At 43.2% G+C, this 21,059-nt stretch overlaps 1 protein-coding gene across 2 annotated transcripts in view; it reads left to right on the top strand.

The window, feature by feature from the left end:
* Positions 1–21,059, top strand: part of USP14 (ubiquitin specific peptidase 14) — a 1,988,776-nt gene that overhangs the window by 1,871,698 nt on the left and 96,019 nt on the right. The gene's annotated exons all lie outside the window — the stretch shown is intronic.

The following is a 21,059-nucleotide window of genomic DNA, read 5'->3' as shown; positions in this document are numbered from 1 at the left end:
GGAACCAGGGGGTCAATCTTTAGCTTTTCATGTTGTCCATATATCTTTTTACAATACTCTTGGAATGCCTCCCATATTCAGTCCAGTGAATCAACCAGTATTCCCTCTTCCTCATCTATCTTATCCAAGCAATACATCCAAAGTCCATCCTTAACACTCAAGCTATATGCCTTGCACTTCTCTCCCCTTGATGCCTTCAAAAATCATTCCTAACAATGCTTGTCAAATTGTAATTTGTTCCAACTCTCCTTTAATAACATGCAACTTCTGTAAGAGAGGCAAAATTGGTGTGTTATCTTCTGCAATTTGCTCCTGTATTTGCTTAAACCTGTCCTTCTTTTCTCTCACTTGCTTATCTAGTGCTTATTAATACCTTCTATTGACAAAGTGAACCCTCAGTGCAGTTTTCACTCCTTCCTACCATAAAGTGTGAGGCTGTTCCCTTCAAACACATTGGAAATGCTACCCTGTATTTCGTTCCTGTTGTTTCGCTACCCTCCATGTACCGTGCTGGTCTCAGACTACCATGCATTCTTACATATAAGGGCACGAGGTTTATTAGCACCAACATGCACCTGCACTGGTTCTTCACAATAAAACACCACACAAATTGTGCTTCTGGTGCACAAATATAATGATGCAGATCGCCTAATAAAATATACGGCATACTTTAACTATAGTGTTTAGTCTTCACCAAGAAAAAAATAATTACCAAGTTATCCAGAGAAGTAAAAAAATTATGTAATGCAAGCCACCTGGTAGTGTGAACATCTGCTCTAGTAATTAAAAAAAATAACAGCAGGATTTTATACTTATACAGGTGGGAGTTGCTGTTCAGTAAAGGCAATGACAAATCCCTCTTCAGCTCTTCGGTATGAACAAGAAATCTTCTTCAGCTCTTCGACGTGAACACACGGGTCCTATTTTGGAGCAAAACAAACGGAAAGGGTGCTTTCGGTGCATGCACACACCAACTTTGAGGTCAAAGGTCACGGCCCAAAAACCGGGAAAAATTTTGTATTTGGATTTAAGGGTCCCGGGCCTCATGGAAGAGCTCTGTGGGCCGCGGGTTGGACACAACTGGTTTAAATGGATATTCAGATGAGATGAGATAAAGATGCAAAAATCAGAGGTCAATATGAAGAAAAGGCTGGCTGAATATGAAACTGCTCAGGAAGAGAGGTTTCAAAAAATAATAGAATTAAGGGACAGAGCACTTAGGGAAAACCTGAGATTTTTAGCTATACCAGAGAAGCTAGAAGGAACAGACTGCATTAAACAAATAAGCAACTGGACTTGTATTCCACAACAGGAGTTTAGTTGAAAGGGCACATTGTGTGTATGCTCCAAACCTAGCTATAAGAAAGCAACCTAGATCTTTAATAGTTGAGATACAATCCTACCAGCAGAAGGAGTTAATTATGACAAAAATGTGGCAGAAGGACAAAATATTAAAAGTGGGAGAGACAGAGTGTTTGTGGAGAATGATTATTCATTGTACACCAGGCAAAAGAGTAAATTTGTCCACTATTCAGAGAATGTTGAGGTGCAAGTGTGAGATTCAAACTGTTGTATCCAGCTATCTTTAAGGTATTCTTCCTTGAAGGGACAAAATCATTTTTTGATGAAGTGCATGCTAAGGAAGAAATACAAACATTTGTCCAACAAAAAGTGAGCTGTGAAACAGAAGGAGATTCTGCTCCTTGTTCCTCTGGTAATAGACTACAGAGAGACAGACTGTGCCTGGAAAATGTTGGCGAGAAGGAAGGGAGCATGAGTGTTGACTAGAAGAATTGAGAGTATGTTGGAAGTGAAGCAGAAACAGGATTTTGGGTGATGGAGAAGAACAGTAATAAAACCAGTAACTTAAGGTGGGATTACAATGCAATAATTATATTTGTAAAATATGACAGAACAAGAACACTTTTTCAAAATGTGTTGGATTTCTGGGGGACCCTAAAGTATATGCCCTACTTTAAGTGTAATGGGGGTTGTAAACAGGTGCATAGTTTTGTGTGTTATTAAGTTAATAGGTTTTAGGGTTGTGTTTTTTTTTTTCTGTTTGATGGCTTTAAAAAAAGCTATGTAAGATGGTGGCATAGGTACAAATGGATATGACAAGAAACAACTTTATAAAAGACCAACGTGCCGAATTGTATATGCATATAACATAAAAGTTGGAAGTAGACTTTTAAAAAAATGCAGTTATACATAAAAGGTTGGAGGTACTAACTATATAAGAAAATTATGCTTTTTGTAATGTCTTTCAATCTGAAGGATCTTACAGATATAAAAAAAATAGTGGTGAACTATATTTAAAAATGTAGCGTGCAAATAGCTACGTTACAGGACAAGCACCTGGAAAGAACTGAACATGTAAATTTAATAAAGGTTTTCAGGATGGTTATTCAGCAGAAAATCTGGGGCAAAGGAAAAGAAGAAGAGGACTTATATTAATTGCAAAAGGAGCTCCATTAGTGATAGAAGAGGAGGGGGGGATAATAATGGAGGATGCATAGTACTAAGGGGCTACTGGCTAGGGAGGAGGATTACACTGGCGTTCATTTACATTCCAACTAAAACTGCTGTAATGAAGCGTAAGAAAATTCTGGGAGAAATTATCAGCTTTCAGCAAAGAATATCACTTATAGGTGGAGACTGGAATTTGGTTTGTAACAGTGAAAATGTGTCTGGGGGGGTAGAAAGGAAAATATAACAAAGAAGATTAGATTTTTTGAAGAAATGTATGAAAATGTTTAGTATTTAAGGCGTGAATTCAGTACTAGGAGTTCGGAGTGAATTTACATGTTCACTAAGGTACAAAAACTGGGCTAGGCTACATTTTATATCTCACAGGAACATGTGGATTTAATTGAAGGTCTTGAAGTGCACCCAATAACTTTCAGATCATGCGCCAATAATAACTAAAATAAAAACGCTAGGGATTGAAATAAAAATGAGACTGGTGCTTTCCCTCCTATCACTTAAAAAGAATGGAATTTAAGGAATGGGTTTTGGAATTAATTCAGGAGCTACTAGAGAAGATGGACTTTTCTTCTGAAGATATAGGTTAATAGAGGGTGGGATAAAATTAAAGTGGAAATAAAAGAAATGGAGATTTTTTTAGAGGAACTGACAAATGTTAAATTATTGCAAAATATGGGGGATCTTTCAGAACAAAAAAAGGAGCAACTGCAGAATGCTAAACAGAAAATAAGGGATTACCTCGATAAGATGCACAAGTTTAGAACTATTACTTTTAAGAAATTGTTTTTTGATAATTCTAGAGCACAAAAACATTTAGCACAACTCAGGCAACAGAAAGTGGAAAGGGCTGTCACCAAGCTTAGGGGGCCTATAACAAGTAAGATAAGAGATCCTGTAGAAGTACTAGAAATATGTTGGAAATTTTATGAAAGTTTGTATAAAGTAGAGAAATAACAGAAATCAAGAAAAGTTACAAATGGAAATGTTTATGGAAGAATTAAATATGCTAAGGTTAGAGGTAGATGAAGCTCCTTTACTAACAGGATAGGAAAAGATGTGGTAAAAATGACTATGTATAACCAAGCTACTGGAAAGACCCCAGGAATAGATGGCATTCCTGTGGAAGTTTGGAAGAAAGGAGGGAAAAAAACTGATAAAGATCTGGAGGGTTTTGTTTAACAGTATTTTAAGAGAAGTACCAGCATCTTGGAAGAAGGCGGTGGTAACGATAATATCTAAAGAGGGTAAAGATCCGTCAGATCTAGCTTCATACAGGCCCATTTCAGTACTAAACCATGATTATAAAGTGCTTAAGTCTGTAATGACTAAAAGAATGGCAAAAGTGATACCAAAGTTGACCGGTATGGATCAGTGTCATTTTGTGGAGGGGAGGCAAACATTTGATAATATTAACAGAACATTGATGATCCAGAGGGAAGAAGCATGTAAGAAAATACCACTTTTATTGGTGGGTCTTAATACAGAGAAAACATTGACAAAGTAGACTGGGACTTCATGAACAGGGCAATGGAAGCATTTGCTTTCCCTCATACAATTGTAAGGTTGATTAGAAGTATATATGAGGGATTGGAGGCAAAACTTAGTGGATGGGGTCCTCTCTGATAACTTCTGCTTGAGTAGAGGAACTAGGCAGGGTTGTCCACTTTTCCCCTTTGTTGTTTGCATTATATTTACAACCACTGGCAAAGAAAATAAGGGACTCAGAAATTCAAGGGTATAATTGGTATGGTAGTCAGGAATAGCTCTCTCTATTTGCAGATGATGTTATTTTATACATGACAGAACCATAAAGGGATATTACAGTGTTGTGGAACATTTTAAGACAGTGTCACATCATTTCAGGATAAATGATTAATGAAGCTAAAACAAAGGCAATAGTGGTCAGTTTTGTACCCATACACAAATTGGTCCAACAATGTCAATATTTATGGGGATATGATAAAATGAAGTATTTAGGAGTATGGATTAGAAATGAGACTGTTGTGGCAGCTAAGGATATGTGAGAAGAGACTAAACAGAAGATAATACAAACATTGAGAAACTGGAATCTTTGTTATATGCATACCAAGATAAAATCCATTAAAATGTTTTTAGTCCCTTTAGTCTTTTACACAGGTCAGGCATATGTTTATCAACCGAAGGAGAAGCTGTAGATAGCAATTAAAAAAGACTTGAAGGATTTTATGTGGGAAGGGAAGACAGCAAGGGTCAAGTGGGATAAGCTAATACTTCCAATAGAATAAGGCAGACTAGGATTACCCAATTTGAGGGAGTATTTTAGAGCAACACTGTTAAGGCTCTTATATATAGCACAAGCAGAAAACTATAATTCAAAGTGGGAAGGAATGTGGATACAGGGAGAAAGCTCAAGAAATAAGGAGATATTGGGTTTTTGGATGTAGACTCATAGGAACAACAAAAATCATACAGAGTATTATATTCATAAAATAGCAGGGAGTAATCTAAGGACTAAACCAGCATGAGAATGGAGAAAAGAAATCCTGCTGATGGGGATGACAGCAGTTAGGGATACAGATAATAGGCAAGAAGGGGGCTGGAATTTATTGGAGAAAACTGGTCAAGGAACCCAAGGTATTGGAAGCAAATAACTAGAAAGGAAAATGTAATAAAATGGGAAGAGGCCAAGAATATATTTGGACTGCAGGTTAGAGATTGCTTTCCCTGTCAAAGATTGATATTAGAGTATAGGCAAAGAAAAAGAAATCGGGGGTCCTAAATGAAAGACTAGCACTGGTAGTGTTTTTTTTAGAACAGAAGCTGCAGTTAAAAAAGGAATAATTAGTAAAGCATATAAAATATTGCACGATAATTATAAGAATCAATCAGAGGGGCTTAGGAAGGATTGGGAAGGAGAGATTGGATAAGCAATTCACAAAGAGACAGTGGGGAATAGATGTATATCTCCTAAATATTCAAAAAAGTCTAGAAGATTGAGGATTTTTGCCTGAAAGTGTTTACGTAGGTATTTTTATACCCCAAGTAGATTCCAAATAATTTTTCCTCGGGTGGATAGCAAATGTTGGAGGTGTGATGGGTAAGAAAGAGGTGGCTGGGAGCATATTTTTGGCAGTGTAATGAGCTGGCAGACTTTAGGGGTTCCCTGCAGACCGCTCTGTCAAAGTTGCTGGGTGAGCGCATTGGATTGACTGGGGAGATTATTTTTTTGAGCTATGACACACAATCATAATTGCCTAGACATAGTAAAGCCTTGCTGAGTCTAATTATAGTGGCTGCCAAAAAAGCAATTACTAGAAAGTGGAAATCAAAGTCTAGACCAACTTTACTAGAAGTAGTAAATATAGTAACAGCGATAAAACAACTGGAATTGGGATCTTTAGGAAAGGGAAGGAGCAAACAACTACATAGGAAAAAATGAGAGTTGTGGGAACAATATATGCAGAGAAGGAAAGAGGTTTAAGAGGCAAAAATGAATGAATGAGCCATATAATGCTTAACTGACAATGACTGGATAGATTTTAAGTGATGTATAATGTTTGCAACTACAGTTGTTTCAGTGGTGTCTGTGATGTGTATAATGTTTGCAACCAAAGTGGTGTCATTTTGTTTTTCATTTATGTAAATGTAAGATTGCCAATGTCATATGTGATAATTTAATAAAGATATTTGTTGGAAAAATGCTTCTCTCCAGAGCAGGCTACTAACTCAGCAGGAATGCATAGATTTGCAGTCATTTCTCATTTCTTTCTGCCTAACCTTTTGGAGGAGCTCAGGCTGATAGCTTAGGCTCATCTTTTTTATTTCTTCAGTAGAAAATTTCTACATCTTAGAAGAAGCTAGAGTGTCTAATACTAGAAAATATTACCATGCCAAAGGGAACTACATTCTCTGATTTGGACTGTAAAAAAGTTATTCATCCTTTTGCCATGTCATGAGCACATATTTTACAGCATTTAATAACATTAATATTAGCTCAGTATATTCTTCGATAGAAGCACATCTGGTAGTCTCTGTCTGTTTATGGAGTCACTCATTGTGTCTGATATAGGCAAATGGTGTTCATATTGATCACTGCTGCAGTAGCCTAAGCTATACGAGTTATATCCTGCATAGGATATAACAGCCAGCCAGCTTCCAAAGCTTTAGAGCGTCTTCCACACTCCCAAACAGCTCAGTCTGAACTAACTCAAAAGGCAGGTTTGGACACCAAACCCTTCAGAGCTTTCCTGCTGCCGTTGACAGCACTTTTTTGCAGGCTATCAAGGATCAACGGAACACTTATGCTGTTCCATTGCTGGGTAGGTAAATTCCCTTTGGGAAAAAACTTTGCTTTCCTCTATGGGAAAATAAAACTAGGAATATTATTTTTATTGACTATCATGCAACTTTGTTGCACTTTTAAACATTTTAAAACCATTCTGGGGAAAAACTGCTTAAATTATTTTTTGGGGCTGGTAAAATGTATTGGCTTTTTACTGTGTTTTTATTGGGAAAAGTAACTATACTTTCAGAATTTTACCCACCATCCTGTGCTGCTTGGGTTTCCTCAGGAAAGAAGCACCATTCTTGGCTTGATAGCGGAACAAATTACTGGTCCTATAGTCAGTCCTTCTTCCAGCCACAAAAACATCCTTTTCTACCACAGCAGGCTAGCAGTTTGCCTCATCCACAGGTCGACGACTTTGCTGTGGCCAAATCTGTTTTTTCAGACCACTTATTTTTTTCTGCGGATACCCTCTGGTGTTGGTCATACAGTTACTATGGACTAGGGGTTAGACACTTTCTCTGTGGCAGTTGGGATCACTCAGTGGACAAGGGAGAGCTACATTTGTTGATGTTTTTAGAAGAGACAGGGAAGGTGTCCCTCTTTATCCAGAATTTTGTGCCCATTCTTGGGGAAGCTGTAGCTGCCGTTTAACTCATTACAGCCCAGTGATGCCTCATGGTGTTCCTACAATTAGATCCTACTGATGCTTCTAGGCATCAAATATTTCTTGTTTATATTTGCATTAATAATCCCCAAACCATGCTACATACAAAGTAATAAAAGATTTCATCTTAAACCGTATACAATGGCAAATGCAACTTTAACTCTGTCTATTGCTGATAAAGATATTAATTGTCCATATAGTATTTATGTATATTGTCATAAGTTTCATGTTTTTCTAAGTATCACAACAACCAAGTAGCATAGATGGAACTGCTTAGGCTCATATGAAAGTTCTCAGGTGGATGATCAAGTTGCTACTGACTGTATAGCATTATTGCCCAGCTCTAAATAACACTCTATACAACTGTGTTCCTAGTCCGTGATTACAATCCATTGACCGAAAACTCCTGTCTGTCCACAAACCTGTCACATCTGCTTGGCACTGTCTGTATTCATATCATGTTGCCTGGAACTCCTTACCTGAATCCATAATATCAGTTCTCTCCCAGCTTTCAAAACCATTCTGAAAGACTTCCTAGCCAAAAGCTGGCTCTGTTCTTTTTCAATACCAGAATAATTTATATCCCTAAATGTTAATAAGTACCTGTTCATACCTTACACCTCCTTTCTTTCCCTTCTTCAGTCACTTCCTTACTTCTAAACATTTTTCTTTCCTGGCTTTCTCTCTAAATATGCCTGCATTTCTCTGACTTCATATTGCAGTTCCTCTTGTGTTATACTAACGTACCTTTAATTTCTGTATAAACTGGCTACAATTTGTTTAACTATTAACTTGCTTCTATTCTTAACCAATGATGTTATGTAGTCCAATCTCGCCTACATTCTTAGCCGTGGGTTCGGAGCCGAATGTTGGCTCTGACTCTGCCATAATTTTTTTATCTCGAAGTCTTTCTATTGGCTAGGCTAAGATGGTATCCCATGCTTCACTGCTCTCTTTTCCCAGATCTCGTTTGCCGCTCATGTAGCTCGGACGTGGTCTCGCTCTTGGTTGTGGCTAAGTACCCTTTTTCTTCTTTATCAGAGAAGTTTTTTGCAAAAAAGCTATTTTAATAGCTGTTATGTGTGTTCTTGTCTGTTTTGTGGAAAAGTTGTGTTTTTCTTGATTGTTATTCTGTGGTATCCCACTAGCTGTTTCCAATGGGCTAGGCCCGTTTCAGTTAGAGGACCTAGTCTGTCCCCTTGCTTTCCTTGTGTGCAAGTTTCCTGGGACAAAAACCATTTAAATTAGAGGAATTAGTCCTCTCCCCCTTGTGTTTGTGTCTGAGGATCATTTAACTTAGAGATCTTGTGGTTCTGTCTGTTGTAGGCTTTTTCCCCGCCTTGTGACTGTTTGACCGTTGGTCGATTTTTCAGTTGGTTACTTGTTGGTTAACTATGTCCAAAGATACTAAGGAGCATAAGCCCTCGGGCTTCAAGAAGTGCTCTAGATGCAGTTATAAATTATCCATTGCCGATGGACACACTGTCTGTGTGTACTGTCTGGGAGCGATTCATCTCCAGGAATCGTGCAGTTTCTGTCATGCCTTTAGTCTGCATGTTCTTCAGGAAAGGAAGAATAAAATGATTTTGAAGGGACTTCTGAAACGCTGCTTCGAGGAGGGTCTGGAGAGTGCTTCCAGCACTAAGGCAAAATCTTCAAAAGCAAAAAAGCGATCTCCGGCTCCATCAGTCTCCTCGGAGCCACCGGAGAAAATAGCAAAGTCTGCATCGACATCCTCTGCTCCATTGTCCTTGGGGCCGCAGGAAGTGTCAGTTGTTATCGAACCTGCTTCAGCTCCAATATTCTTGGAACCTGTTCGGAGCCGATCGCCTAGTATTAGGCCAGTATCTCTTCCTCGCAGGTCCCCTTCGGAGAGGAGGTCTCGATCTCCTTCTCTATCCTCCAAATCTTCCAGGACCTTATCAGATGTGGACGTCGATAGAGTGGTGCAGAGAATTCTTCAGTCACCAGTACTGGCAAAATTGTTCTCGGCTCTGACCCAGTCGGCTCCGGAGCCGGTCCCTCAACTTGCATTGATACTTCCTCCTCTGAGCACATCTCAGCTTACGGAGACGGAGTGCTCAGCTCCGTGTGATGTCCCTAGGTTGGTTCCGACAGCACCTCCTGGCTTTTCGGTTCCGACGTCTGCTCCGACCCCGTCGGCGCAGTCCATGGGGTTCAGGACTCAGGATTCTTTGGTCGGACCCAATGGAGATGCTTCGGGACACCTCTTGGCTCCTAGTCTCCCTCTCGGTGCTTCGGCGCGGGGAAGTCTGACTCCTGTCTTGGCTTCAGAGGCTGGTCATTCTTCAGACCCGGGAGGAACAGCCTTCGAAGCCATGCAGAGCGCGCTGGCCAGATTGTCAGCGGCATTATACGGGTCAGTCATTCTGTCCCCTACTACACCGGTGCAGGTCTCTGATCACCATCTATCTTGACAGCAGAGCCCCAAGGTCTCAGGGTACCCCCACGAGTGGTCCCCAATATTTCTGAGGGTCCCTCAGAGTTTTTGCCTGAGGAGTCACCCAGAAAGAAGATGTGCAAGAGGAAACACATAGATTCCCAGGATGAGTCTCTCACATCAGACACCGACCTCGAGGAATCGGAGGGGTCCCCTAAGTCATCCTCTGAGGATGTTTCTTTCTCTGACATCCTAGAGATTTTGAAGCAAAGAGGTGACTGGCCATCCAAAGCCCCCTCTGAGGGAGGAGTCTGTCTTCCTGAAGGCCTTTGGTGCTCAGCCCTCCGCCTCCTGGGTATCTCCACCCATCGACGAGCTTCTGGATTTGGTTTGTTGAAGGGTGTGGGAAACCCCTGACTCTGTGGAACCAGTCCCCAGGAGACCCAATAAAATTTTGTTTGCTCCTCCTGATAAGGAATTTCTGTCCAAGGGAGTCCCTGTGGATGCCATGGTGGTGGCAGCTGCCACCCAGAAGGAATTAGCTGAGACTTCTTCCACCATCCATCCCCCTGACAAGGAGTCTAGGACTATGGACCGGTACGAGAAGCGTATGTTTTCTTCAGCGACCTTTGCCTTACAGTCACTGAATTACTTATCACACTTTACACGGCTCCAGAGAGATCTCCTCAAGGAGCTTGAAGTTACTCTCACGGGTAACTTTTATGAGGCGGTGGCCCAGACGGTCAACGCTCAGATGTCTACCCTCAATTCCATTGCAAACTCCTCCATGAGGCTAATCTCCTGCGCAGCCGAGGGAGCGAGTAGGGCAGCAAGTTTAGGAGTCGCTCTTAGGAGGCAGGCCTGGATGCGCCTTTGTCATTTCGCGGAGGAATTCAAGTCTTCATTCACCGATGCCCCTTTTGATGGTTCCTCATTGTTCAGAACCAAGGTGAAAGACACACTCACTAGGTGCGAGCAGGAGGGAAAAACTCTGTCTGCTGTAGGAGTCCGTTTTTCCCTTCCCTGTAGGCCTTATCCCATGGCCCAGAGGGGTGGCAAAATGTGGTTCAAGAAATCAGAGGTTTTTTCCCGGTGCACAAGGTGAGCCCCCTTCCAGAGGCAGGGGAGGGTGTGGTTATTCAGGGTGACGCCGCCCTAGGGGCAGAGGAGGCCCCCGCAACTCGGGAGACTGCGATTCCTTTCGTGGTTCTCCCTACCGCCGCTCCTGATGGGAGGCCCGACTGTGCATTTCCGGAGACGGTCGGGAGTCTAATCTCATTATACCCCGCGGCCTGGCAAGATATCACCCAGGACCAATGGGTTCTACGAATAATTTCCGGAGGATATGTCATTCCCTTCTTGTCAAATCCCCCTCCAATCAAGAAAATCCCAGATATTCCACCCAGTTAAAGGGATTACGCAGCTTCAGAAGTTTCACAGCTACTGGAAAAAGGAGCCATCCAACATGTCCCCTCAGACCAGACCAGATCAGATTAGGGACTTACTCCAGATTCTTTTTGGTGCTGAAAAGGACAGGGGACCGGAAACCCATATTGGATCTCAGCCAATTGAACACCCATGTGTAAAAGTCCAAGTTCCGAATGGTCACATTGCAGTCTATTCTCCCATTGTTGGGAAAGAAGTGTGGATGTGCTCCATCGACCTCAAGGATGTTACTACCACATAAAGATGGACAGGGCATCCAGACGTCATCTACGCTTCCAGCTGGGAGCCAGTCATTTTCAATTTCGAGCCCTGCCTTTTGGTCTCACCACAGCCCCCAGGGTGTTTACCAAATGCATGGCAGTGATGACTGCTCACTTGAGACGTCAGGGATGCCAAGTGTTTCTGTATCTGGATGACTGGCTCCTTACTGCCACCACCAGGCATCTACTACTTCAGACCAGGGAAGCTAATATCAACCTATGTCAACAGTTGTGCATCACATTGAATTAGGAAAAATCTGCCTTGTTGCCCTCGCAGCGTGTCACTTTTATAGGCGCCCAATTAGACACTGTCCTAATGCAGGCGTTTCTATCACAGGAAAGAATCAGAGTCCTACAACAATAGGTTTACACCTTGCTCCCTCTGAGAAGAGTGAAGGCAAGATGGATCCTCCAGTTGTTGGGGACAATGGCTGCTACGATTGTTAGTCTCTCTGGCAAGGTTACATATGAGGCTCCTTCAGTGGGCTACTCTTCGCCCAGTGGTCTCTTCAACGTCTTCCACTTTCTCACCCTATTCTACTCACAGACAGGTGCAAACAGGATCTCAGTTGGTGGGTTCACACCGACAACCTGAATGTGGGAAAGCCTTTCATTCCTGCGCCCCCGGTTGCCATGGTGACCACGGATGTCTCCCAGATGGGATGGGGGGGAATTGTCTAGGCAGGACAGTCCAAGGCACGTGGCAGGAGCAACGAGATGCATCTGAATATCGAGCTGTGCTACTAGCGTTGCAAGCACTTCAGAGTTTTTTTTCCTGTCGGAACTATTGCAGTCCACTCAGACAATATGTCAGTGGTGTGGTATCTGAACAAGCAGGGAGGAACCAAGTCTCATCCCCTTTACAGGGAGGCCATGCGAGTGTGGCAGTGGGCAGTGTCTTCCCAACATTTTCTGGTGGCAACGCACATTCCGGGGAAGTCCAATTTGATCACAGACAGGCTAAGCAGAGCTATTCTGATGCCTTATGAGTGGTCCCTGAACTGTCAAGTTGTGGAGCAGATCTTCCGCAGGTGGGGTCAGCCTTGCTGCGACCTTTTTGCCAGCCCCCTCAATGCCAATGCAGCAGCTACTTCACACTGTTCCCCCCTCAGGGAGAGTCACCCAGGGATGCTCTAGTCCATGATTGGCCCTCCGGTCTACTATATGCCTTCCCTCCGGTCCCCTTGCTGTCGAAGGTTATTCAGAAAGCGCAATCCTTGGGAAGCAAAATGATTCTGATTGCCCCACACTGGCCTCCTCAAATTTGTTTCCCCTTTCTCCATCCCTATCTCATGGACGCTCCTTGGATTCTGGACCCACAACCAGACTTACTGACGCACATGTCAGGGCAGCTCCATCCCTCTCTTCGGACCCAGCAGTTGACAGCCTGGCTACTCCACTTCCGTCATTAGTTAGGCTTCATCAATTTTCGCCGGAGGTGGTTCATATTTTATCTTCCTCTCATAAGCCCTCGACCAGGAAGATTTATACAGCAAATGGAAGAGGTTTTCAATCTGGGCACTTGCAACAAGATTGACCCTTACACAGCTCCAATTTCGTCTGTATTGGAGTTCTTGTGTATGCTCAGGGTTCAGCGGCCGCAGCCATTAAAGTCCAATTGGCGGCGATTTCTACCTTTCATGTCACAAACGAGCCTAGTCTGATGGCACATAGACTCTGTAAGGCTTTCCTGAAGGGCACTTTGTTACTTCGTCCTCCGGTATCGGAACCTGTTATGCCTTGGGACTTAAACTTTGTTCTACACTGTCTTACTTCACCCCCCTTTGAGCCTGCAGCCACTTGTGATTTAAAATTCTTAACTTGGAAGACTGTCTTTTTGTTAGCCATCATGTCAGCCACTTGCATTTCGGAGCTTCAAGCTTTATCAGTCAAACCCCCTTATTTGATTTTTCATAAAGACAGGTTGCAGATCCTTTACAGATGTCCTTCGGCTGATCCAACTGTGGTATCCATTGCTTATGGCAAATCCTCTGGGTTGTTGCCATCTTCTAAGCTTCTTCCTTCAGATAAGGAGAGAAAAGTAATGGAAAGACTTGTGGAAGAAGGTTTACAGTTGTGCTACACTAGCTTTCTGAGCCGCAAGCTATCAAACACATATGTCTAGGTATTCCTTGGCCCTTCTTTCTCAGCCAGCTCTTTCTGAGCTTCCAGATACTGACATTAAAAATCAGGTTATGTCCCTTTTAGGAGCTTCTTCTCAAGTGGCTAGACACTCTGTTAAATACAGTTATGGTGCAGCAGAAGCATCATGTAGAGCAGCTGCTTCTGGCTCTGTCCTTAGAAGCTATTATTGGTTGAGGCTTCAACTGCTGCCAGATGATATCAAAGCAAAACTGAAGGATGCTCCTCTGGATAACAATGCTGTGTTTGGTACTGCAACTGCAGATTTATTTAGGTCCTTACAAGAAAAGGAAAAGGAACTTCAGTATTTGAAGCTCATTTTTGTGTCATCTGTCACTAAATTCCCCAGAAATTTTCCTTTTAAGGCTTCATTTGTTAGGAGACGGACACATCCGTCATCATTGTCTTCTTCCAGAACTAAGAAGACTGTCAGAAGACCTCCTCAGCCTAAGACTTCTCTTTCAGATCCCACTTCTAAGCAGCCTTTTCCATGTAGACCAGGTAGTCTGTGACTACCAATCACTTCCAAATCTTACTCCTCTTTCTGTTCATCTAGCCCGGTCTCTTCCAGCTTAGACAAGTATAACTTAGGATTCCTAGGTTCTCTCTTATCCAACATGGATATCATGACTTGGAAAAGCCTTCCTCCTTTCAGGGGCATTCCTCAAACCCTTCAAACCAGTTGGATTTGTTTCCATGGGTTCTAAAAGACTTGCTTACTCAAGGTGCAATTCAACATGTTCCTCTGGACCAAAGGGGAAAGGGGTTTTACTCGAAAGTTTCTTGTGCCCAGAAAGGATGGTTCTTGGAGACCCATTATGGACCTATCCCATTTAAACCCTTTTCAAAAAGTTCCATCTTTTCACATGCTGTCTTTACAGACTTTTCCCTTTAATTCCTCCTCAGGCTTACATGGCCTGTCTGGACTTCAGTTATGCCTACCTTCACATACCTATCCATCCTCTCTACAGGAAATGTTTACGTCTCTCTCTGGCTTCCTTCCACTTTCAGTTCTCTACCTTGCCCTATGGTCTTTCTACTGCCCCAATGGTATTCACAAAGTGTTTGACCCCTGTGATTGCTTATTGCAGGATCAGAGGTATTCAGGTATATCTATACCTGGGCAATCTTCTTTTTCTGGCTCCTCTTCCAGAACAGTTAAGTCAAAATCTGCAGTTTGCCATCTCTCTCCTGCAGAGATTGGGGTTTATAATAAATTTCAAAAACTAATTTCTTTCCCCTTCTCGGGATCACATTTTCCTAGGGTGAAGGCTAAGAACAGCTCTCATGATGGCTTTTCTTCCACCAGAAAAAATTCTCTCAACTTCCTTCTTCCACAGTTTACTGTTCTTCCATCCATTACTGCCAGGGAGTTTCTAAGACTGCTTGGATTTATGGCATCCACAATACCTATGGTGCCCTTGGCAAAACTTCACATGAAGTTTGTGGTATTTAAAATCTGTTTGGATGCAGCATGCCGATCCTCTGGAGTTTGTACTTCCTGTTCTCACATGCCTAAAATCAGTGCTTTTTTTGGTGGATTTAAAATTTTCTCTGAATTCACGCTTTCCTCTTCATCAGGTTCAACCAGCTCAAGAGTTGTTCACAGATTCCTCAGACACAGGTTGGGGGACAACCTTTGCATCAAAGAAGGTGTAGGGTCTCTGGTCTCCTTCTCAAAGGAAGGAGCATATCAGTATCAAAGAAATGAGGGCACTCATTCTAGCTCTACAGGGTTTCCATCCTTTGTTGCAATCCAGGACCTCTGAAAGTGTTTACGGGCAACACCACAGCCCTCTGGTATGTAAACAAGCAGGGGAGGACAGAGTCATATTTTCTTTGCAGGTTGGCTGTAATGGCATGGGACTTGGCTGTTCAGTACAAAGTGATTGTTCAAGCAGTTTACATTCCATCCACTCAAAATTTTGAGGCAGACACTCTAAGCAGCTCCTTGACTCAGTCCCACAAATAGATACTTCACAGGGATATTTTTCTGGACTTGGTCCATTGGTGGTGGGGGGGTACTCCGCTAGTAGATCTTTTTTGCCTTCCCTCTGAAGTGGCAACTTCCTCTCTTTTGTGCCAGAGTTCCAGATCCGCTGGTTTGGAAGGTGGACACCCTATCTTTCTCATGGAAGGGGATGTTTCTGTATGCATCCCCCCCTTTCCTCTCATTCAGAAAGTTCTGCTCAAGATTCAGCAGGACTAACCAAAAGTCTTAGTAGTGACTCCTTTTTGACCAAGACAGCATTGGTTCTCTCTTCTTCTGCATTTGGCCAAGGGTAATCATCACAAGTTACCTCACAGAGCAGACCTTCTCTCACAGGCCATGGGATCTCTGCTTCATCCACATCTGTCAACTTTACAACTCACTCTATGGGTGATAAACGTTTAATTCCTTTCAGACACCTTTTTTTCTGAGTACATGCATAGGGTACTGCAGGAGGCTAGAAAACCCAATACTAGAAGATTGTACTTATCTAAATGGAAGATATTTTCTACTTGGTGTCTTTCACGTAATCTGGATCCACTTTCCGTGGATATCCCAGTTCTTTCCTACTTGTGTGAGTTACTTGAGTGGTTTGGCTTATTCCGCTGGAAGTTCACTTGTCAGACATTTGCTTGTCTGCCATTGACTCCCACTTTAGATTCTAGATTGGAAGTAAAACTTTTTCTCAAAGGCATCCTTCACATTAATCCTCCCAGGAAACCAATTCCACTTTCTTGGGATTTGAATTATGTCTTTAGAGAAGCTTACTGTAGCCACTTTTGAACCTGCAGCTTCAACTTCTTTAAAGTTTTGTACCTGGAAAACGGTTCTTTTACTAGCTTTAACCTCTTCTAGGAGGGTTTCTGAGATTCAAGCTTTGATGTCTTCTTCGCCTTTTCTTAAGGAGATAGGGTCTCTCTGCATACTAATCCTTCCTTTATCCCCAAGGTGGTGAATGAGTTGCCTCTTAATCTATTCAATTGCCCGCTTTTTCCCTTCCCCACAATCCTCCAGTGAGAGGCTGTTACACACCTTGGATGTGCATAGATAACTCCGGTTTTATTTGGATAAAATAAGGTTATCAAGAAATCTAATCAGCTTTTTGTTTCTTTTGATTCCAGGGCTCTGGTTTTGCCTGTTTCCAAGCAGATTGTTTCCTCTTGGATTTCTAAGGCAATTGTGTTTTGTGTGTTTCATGGTAAGTCTCTCCCTGTTTCTATAAAGGCTCATTCTACTAGGTCTGTGTCTTCCTCTGGTACTTTCTTTAAAGGCTTAGATACTAATACCATATTGGAGACTGCCACTTGATCTTCTGTTCATACTGTCACCAAGCATTGCAAGCTGGGTAGTGTTTCTAAATCCAGGGATGGGTTTGCTAGAGCCATTCTTCGTAGCTTTGTAGAAAGTTCCTCCCTCCTCAAGTTTTCTCCTAAGTTTGATATTCTCCCACATGTTAAGAATACTGCAACCTTAGAACAGAAGGACATAGAATAGTTGTGTAAAATTTTTACCATAACCATAGATGTCCTTCTCTTCTGTGTTGCAGTATTCTATCCCTCCCTTCCCCCATACCTTGTTCTTTCCTTAGATGGCAGATTATTTTTCTTTTCCTTACACTATTGTTCCTCCTGTGGCATTTCAGTTCTGAGGATTGTACGCGTGTATGTCCTTTTATGGCTGATGTCCACCAAGCCATACATGCTACGTCCCATGTACCTGCAATAGCTAAAAGCTGTTGTATGCTGGCCTGATGACAAGTCACTTGGGGCAGAGGAACTCCCACATGTTAAGAATACTGCAATATAGAAGAGGAAGACATCTATGGTTATGGTAAAATTTTAGACAACTACTGTTTCCTGAAGTGATTCAAAAAATTGAATCTGGTGAGGAATGTGATGGCACGGATACAGGTTTTTCTTTTCAAAATTTTGATTCTGACTCAGTGGAGTGAGTGTTATGTGAAACTCCCTGTCAATGATTCTGTTTTTCTGAAACTTTTTCCTGAATGTGCCAGTGTTTTCAGTGAGAGAATACCAAGATTTCTCAGACTGTCCAAAATTACTGTGAAGTGTTACAACTGGAATTCCCAGACCTCCCCCCCCCCCCCCCCAATGCTGTCCGCATTCAATGATGTGTTTGTCACAGCCTGTGGTTTACAGCTGCACCTAAGAAAGCAGATAGCATTTACAAAGTACCTCAGTCTTTTAAATTTCTATGCACTCATCCCAGACATGACCAAACAGTTAAAACTTTACTCAGTCCAGCTACTGTTAAGTTTTTTGTTAATTCTAGTTCAGCTTCAGACAATGATGATAAAGCAATTTATATGTTTGGGGTAAAAAGTTATGCTTCTGCACTTCAATTTTTAGAATTTTGAATTGTCAGACTCGTATGTTAAAAATTGTAGCTAATTTGTGAAAGTATGAAAAATGTTTTATCTGAAGTTCCTTCATGTGAGGAAAAATCTGCATTGTGTGGTTTAGTTTCTACTGTTTCTCAGGTTAATCTTATTGTTATGTTTGACTGTAAATACTACATTCAAGGCTGTTGCCCAGTGTAATTGTGTTGAGGAAATTTGCCTTGCTGTGTTCTCTGAAGATGTAAAATATGAGAATTTAAATCTACCATTGCATAGAGATTGTTTTTGGATCCTCCGCTAGAGAGGTTATCAAAAAATGAATTGAGATAGGTAAGCTGGAACAGGGAATCTCTGATGTTATGTAGTCCTATCTCGCCTACATTCTTACCTGTGGGTTCGGAGCCGAATATCGGCTCCGACTTGGCCAAACTTTTCTAGCTCGAAGTCTTCTATTGGCTGGGCTAAGCAGGTATCCCATGATGCACTGCTCCATATCCTCAGATCTCATTTGCCGCTCGTGTAGCTCTGACGTGGTCTCGCTCTTGGCTGTGGCCAAGTACCTTTTTCTTGCCGTAAGAAAGATTATTGTTCAGAATCAAAAAGCTGTTTTCATAGCTATTGTCTTTAGTGTTGTTTAGCCTTTGGTAGTGTACTTGTTTTGTGGTATCCCGATATCTGTTCCCTCGGGCTAGGCCAGTTTCAGTTAGAGGACCTAGTCCTTTCATCCTGTCTGTCAAACCGTTTAAATTAGAGGTTTGATCTTCTGTTCTCCTACCCTTGTAGTCATTAACCGTTTTAGCTAGAGGTTTTTGACATAGTTGGTCTCAGTGTGTCTCTACAGAGTGTGTGTACTGTTTCAACTTTAACTGATTCCCGCGTTTTTTGTGGTTGAGTGTCTGAGTTTTTCTTGTCAGAATTTCCCTTAGGTTGCGTTTTTGGTGTTTCTTGTGAGTATGTCTAAAGATTCCAAAGAGCACAAACCTTCATGTTTCAAAAAGTGCTCTAAATGTGGGTACAAAATGTCCATCACTGATGGGCACTCTATTTGTGTCTATTGCCTGGGAGCCATTCATCTGCAGGAGTCCTACAGCTTTTGCCATGCGTTCAGTCCCAGAGTGCTCCAAGAGAGAAAGAATAAGCTGATCCTAAAGGGACTTTTGAAACCCTCTTTCGAAGAGGCTTTAGATTCTTCTCCCATTGCTAAGTCTAAATCATCCAAGTCTAAAAAGAGATCTCCAGCTCTGTCAGCTTCATTGGAGTCTCCGGAGAAAGTCACAAAAATTGCATCGACCTCCTCGGCTCCACTGTCCTTAAGGAAGACCGTCTCCTCCTCGGAAGGGGCTTTGGACGGCCAGTCACCTCTTTGCTTCAGTATCTCCAGGATGTCGGAGAAAGAAACATCATCAGATGATGACTTGGGGGACCCCTCCAATTCCTCGAGGTCAGTATCAGAAGTGAGGGGTTGATGGAACCGGCGTCGGCTCCTATTATATTGGAACCTCTTCGTTGCTGGTTGCCCAGTCTCAGACCAGTCTCTCCTGAGAGAGGAGATCTCGATCTCCCTGCCTGTCCTCCAAATCCTCCAGAACCCTTTTGGATGTGGATGTTGATAGGGTGGTCCAGCGGCTCCTCCAGTCTCTAGTTTTGGCAAAATTGTTTTCGGCTCCGACCCAGTTGGCTCCGCAGCTCGTCCCAGCCCCTGCTTCGATCATTCCTCCTCCAAGCGCAGCTATGTCTTCGGAGCCGGAGTATTCCGTGCCATGTCATGTTCCCAGTCCAGTTCCGATTGCCCATCTGGCTCCATCTGTACCTACATCGGCTCCGACCCCATCGGCTCCGTCCTCGGGGTTCGGGACTCGGGATTCTTCAGTTGGCCCCGAGGGCGACATCTCGGGATATATTTCAGTTCCGAGTCTTCCTCTTGGTGCCTCGGCTCGGGGAATTCCGACTCCCATCATGGTCTCAGAGGCTGGCCGCTCCTTGGACTCGGGGGGGGGGGGGGGACCAGCCTTCGAGGCCATGCGGACTACGCTGGCCAGATAGTCAGCTACATCAGGCAGATTGGTCACTCTCTCCCCCACCACTCCAGTGAGAGCCTCTGACCACCATCTATCCATGGACAGCAGAGCACCAAGGCTTAGGGATACCCCCACGAGTGGTCCCCAACTTTCTGAGGGCCCTTAAGAGTTCGTGCCTGAAGAGCCCCCTAGAAAGAAAACGTGCAAGAGGAAGCACATAGACTCCCAGGATGAGTCCCTCACTTCTGATACTGACCTCGAGGAATCGGAGGGATCCCCCAAGTCATCCTCTGATGATGTTTCCTTCTCCGACATCCTGGAGATACTGAAGCAAAGAGGTGACTGGCCATCCAAAGCCCCTTCTGAGGAGGAGTCTGTCTTCCTTAAGGCCTTTGGTGCTCAGCCTTCTGCCTCCTGGGTGTCCCCACCCTTCGACGAACTCCTTCATTTAATCTGTCGAAGGGTGTGGGAAAACCCTGATTCTGTGGAGCCCATATCGAACCCAGGCATTCCAACAAGTTTCTTTCTGCTCCCCAGGGTAAGGAGTTCTTGGCCAAGGGAGTCCCAGTAGATGCTATGGTGGTGGTGGCAGCCCCTCAGAAGGAAGTAGCGGAGACCTCTTCCTCCGTCCATCCTCCTAGCAAGGTGTCTAGGACTTTGGACCGGTACAGGAAGCGTACCCTCTCGTCAGCAACCTTTACCTTACGGTCGCTGAACTATCTGTCTCATTTCACTCGGCTCCAGAGAGATCTTCTCAAGGAGTTAGGAGATACTCTTGCAGGTAGCGTCCCTGAGGCGGTGGCCCAGTCGGTTAATGCTCAGGTGTCTACCCTTAATTCCATTGTCAACTCCTCCGTGCAGCTCATTTCGTATGCAGCTGAGGGAGCAAGTAGGGCAGCGAGCTCAGGAGTCGCCCTTAGAAGACAAGCCTCGCTGCACCTGTGTCACTTCGCGGAGGCCTTCAAGTCTTCCTTCACTGACGCCCCTTTTGATGGTTCTTCTTTGTTCGGAACAAAAGTGAAAGA

The sequence above is a fragment of the Protopterus annectens genome, chromosome 3.part0, assembly GCF_019279795.1.
Source record: "Protopterus annectens isolate FY-2018-M chromosome 3.part0, PAN1.0, whole genome shotgun sequence".
In the NCBI taxonomy this organism is placed as follows: Eukaryota; Metazoa; Chordata; order Ceratodontiformes; family Protopteridae; genus Protopterus; species Protopterus annectens.
Note: the sequence above shows the minus strand (reverse complement) of the source record. Positions and strands in the feature narration are given on the sequence as shown.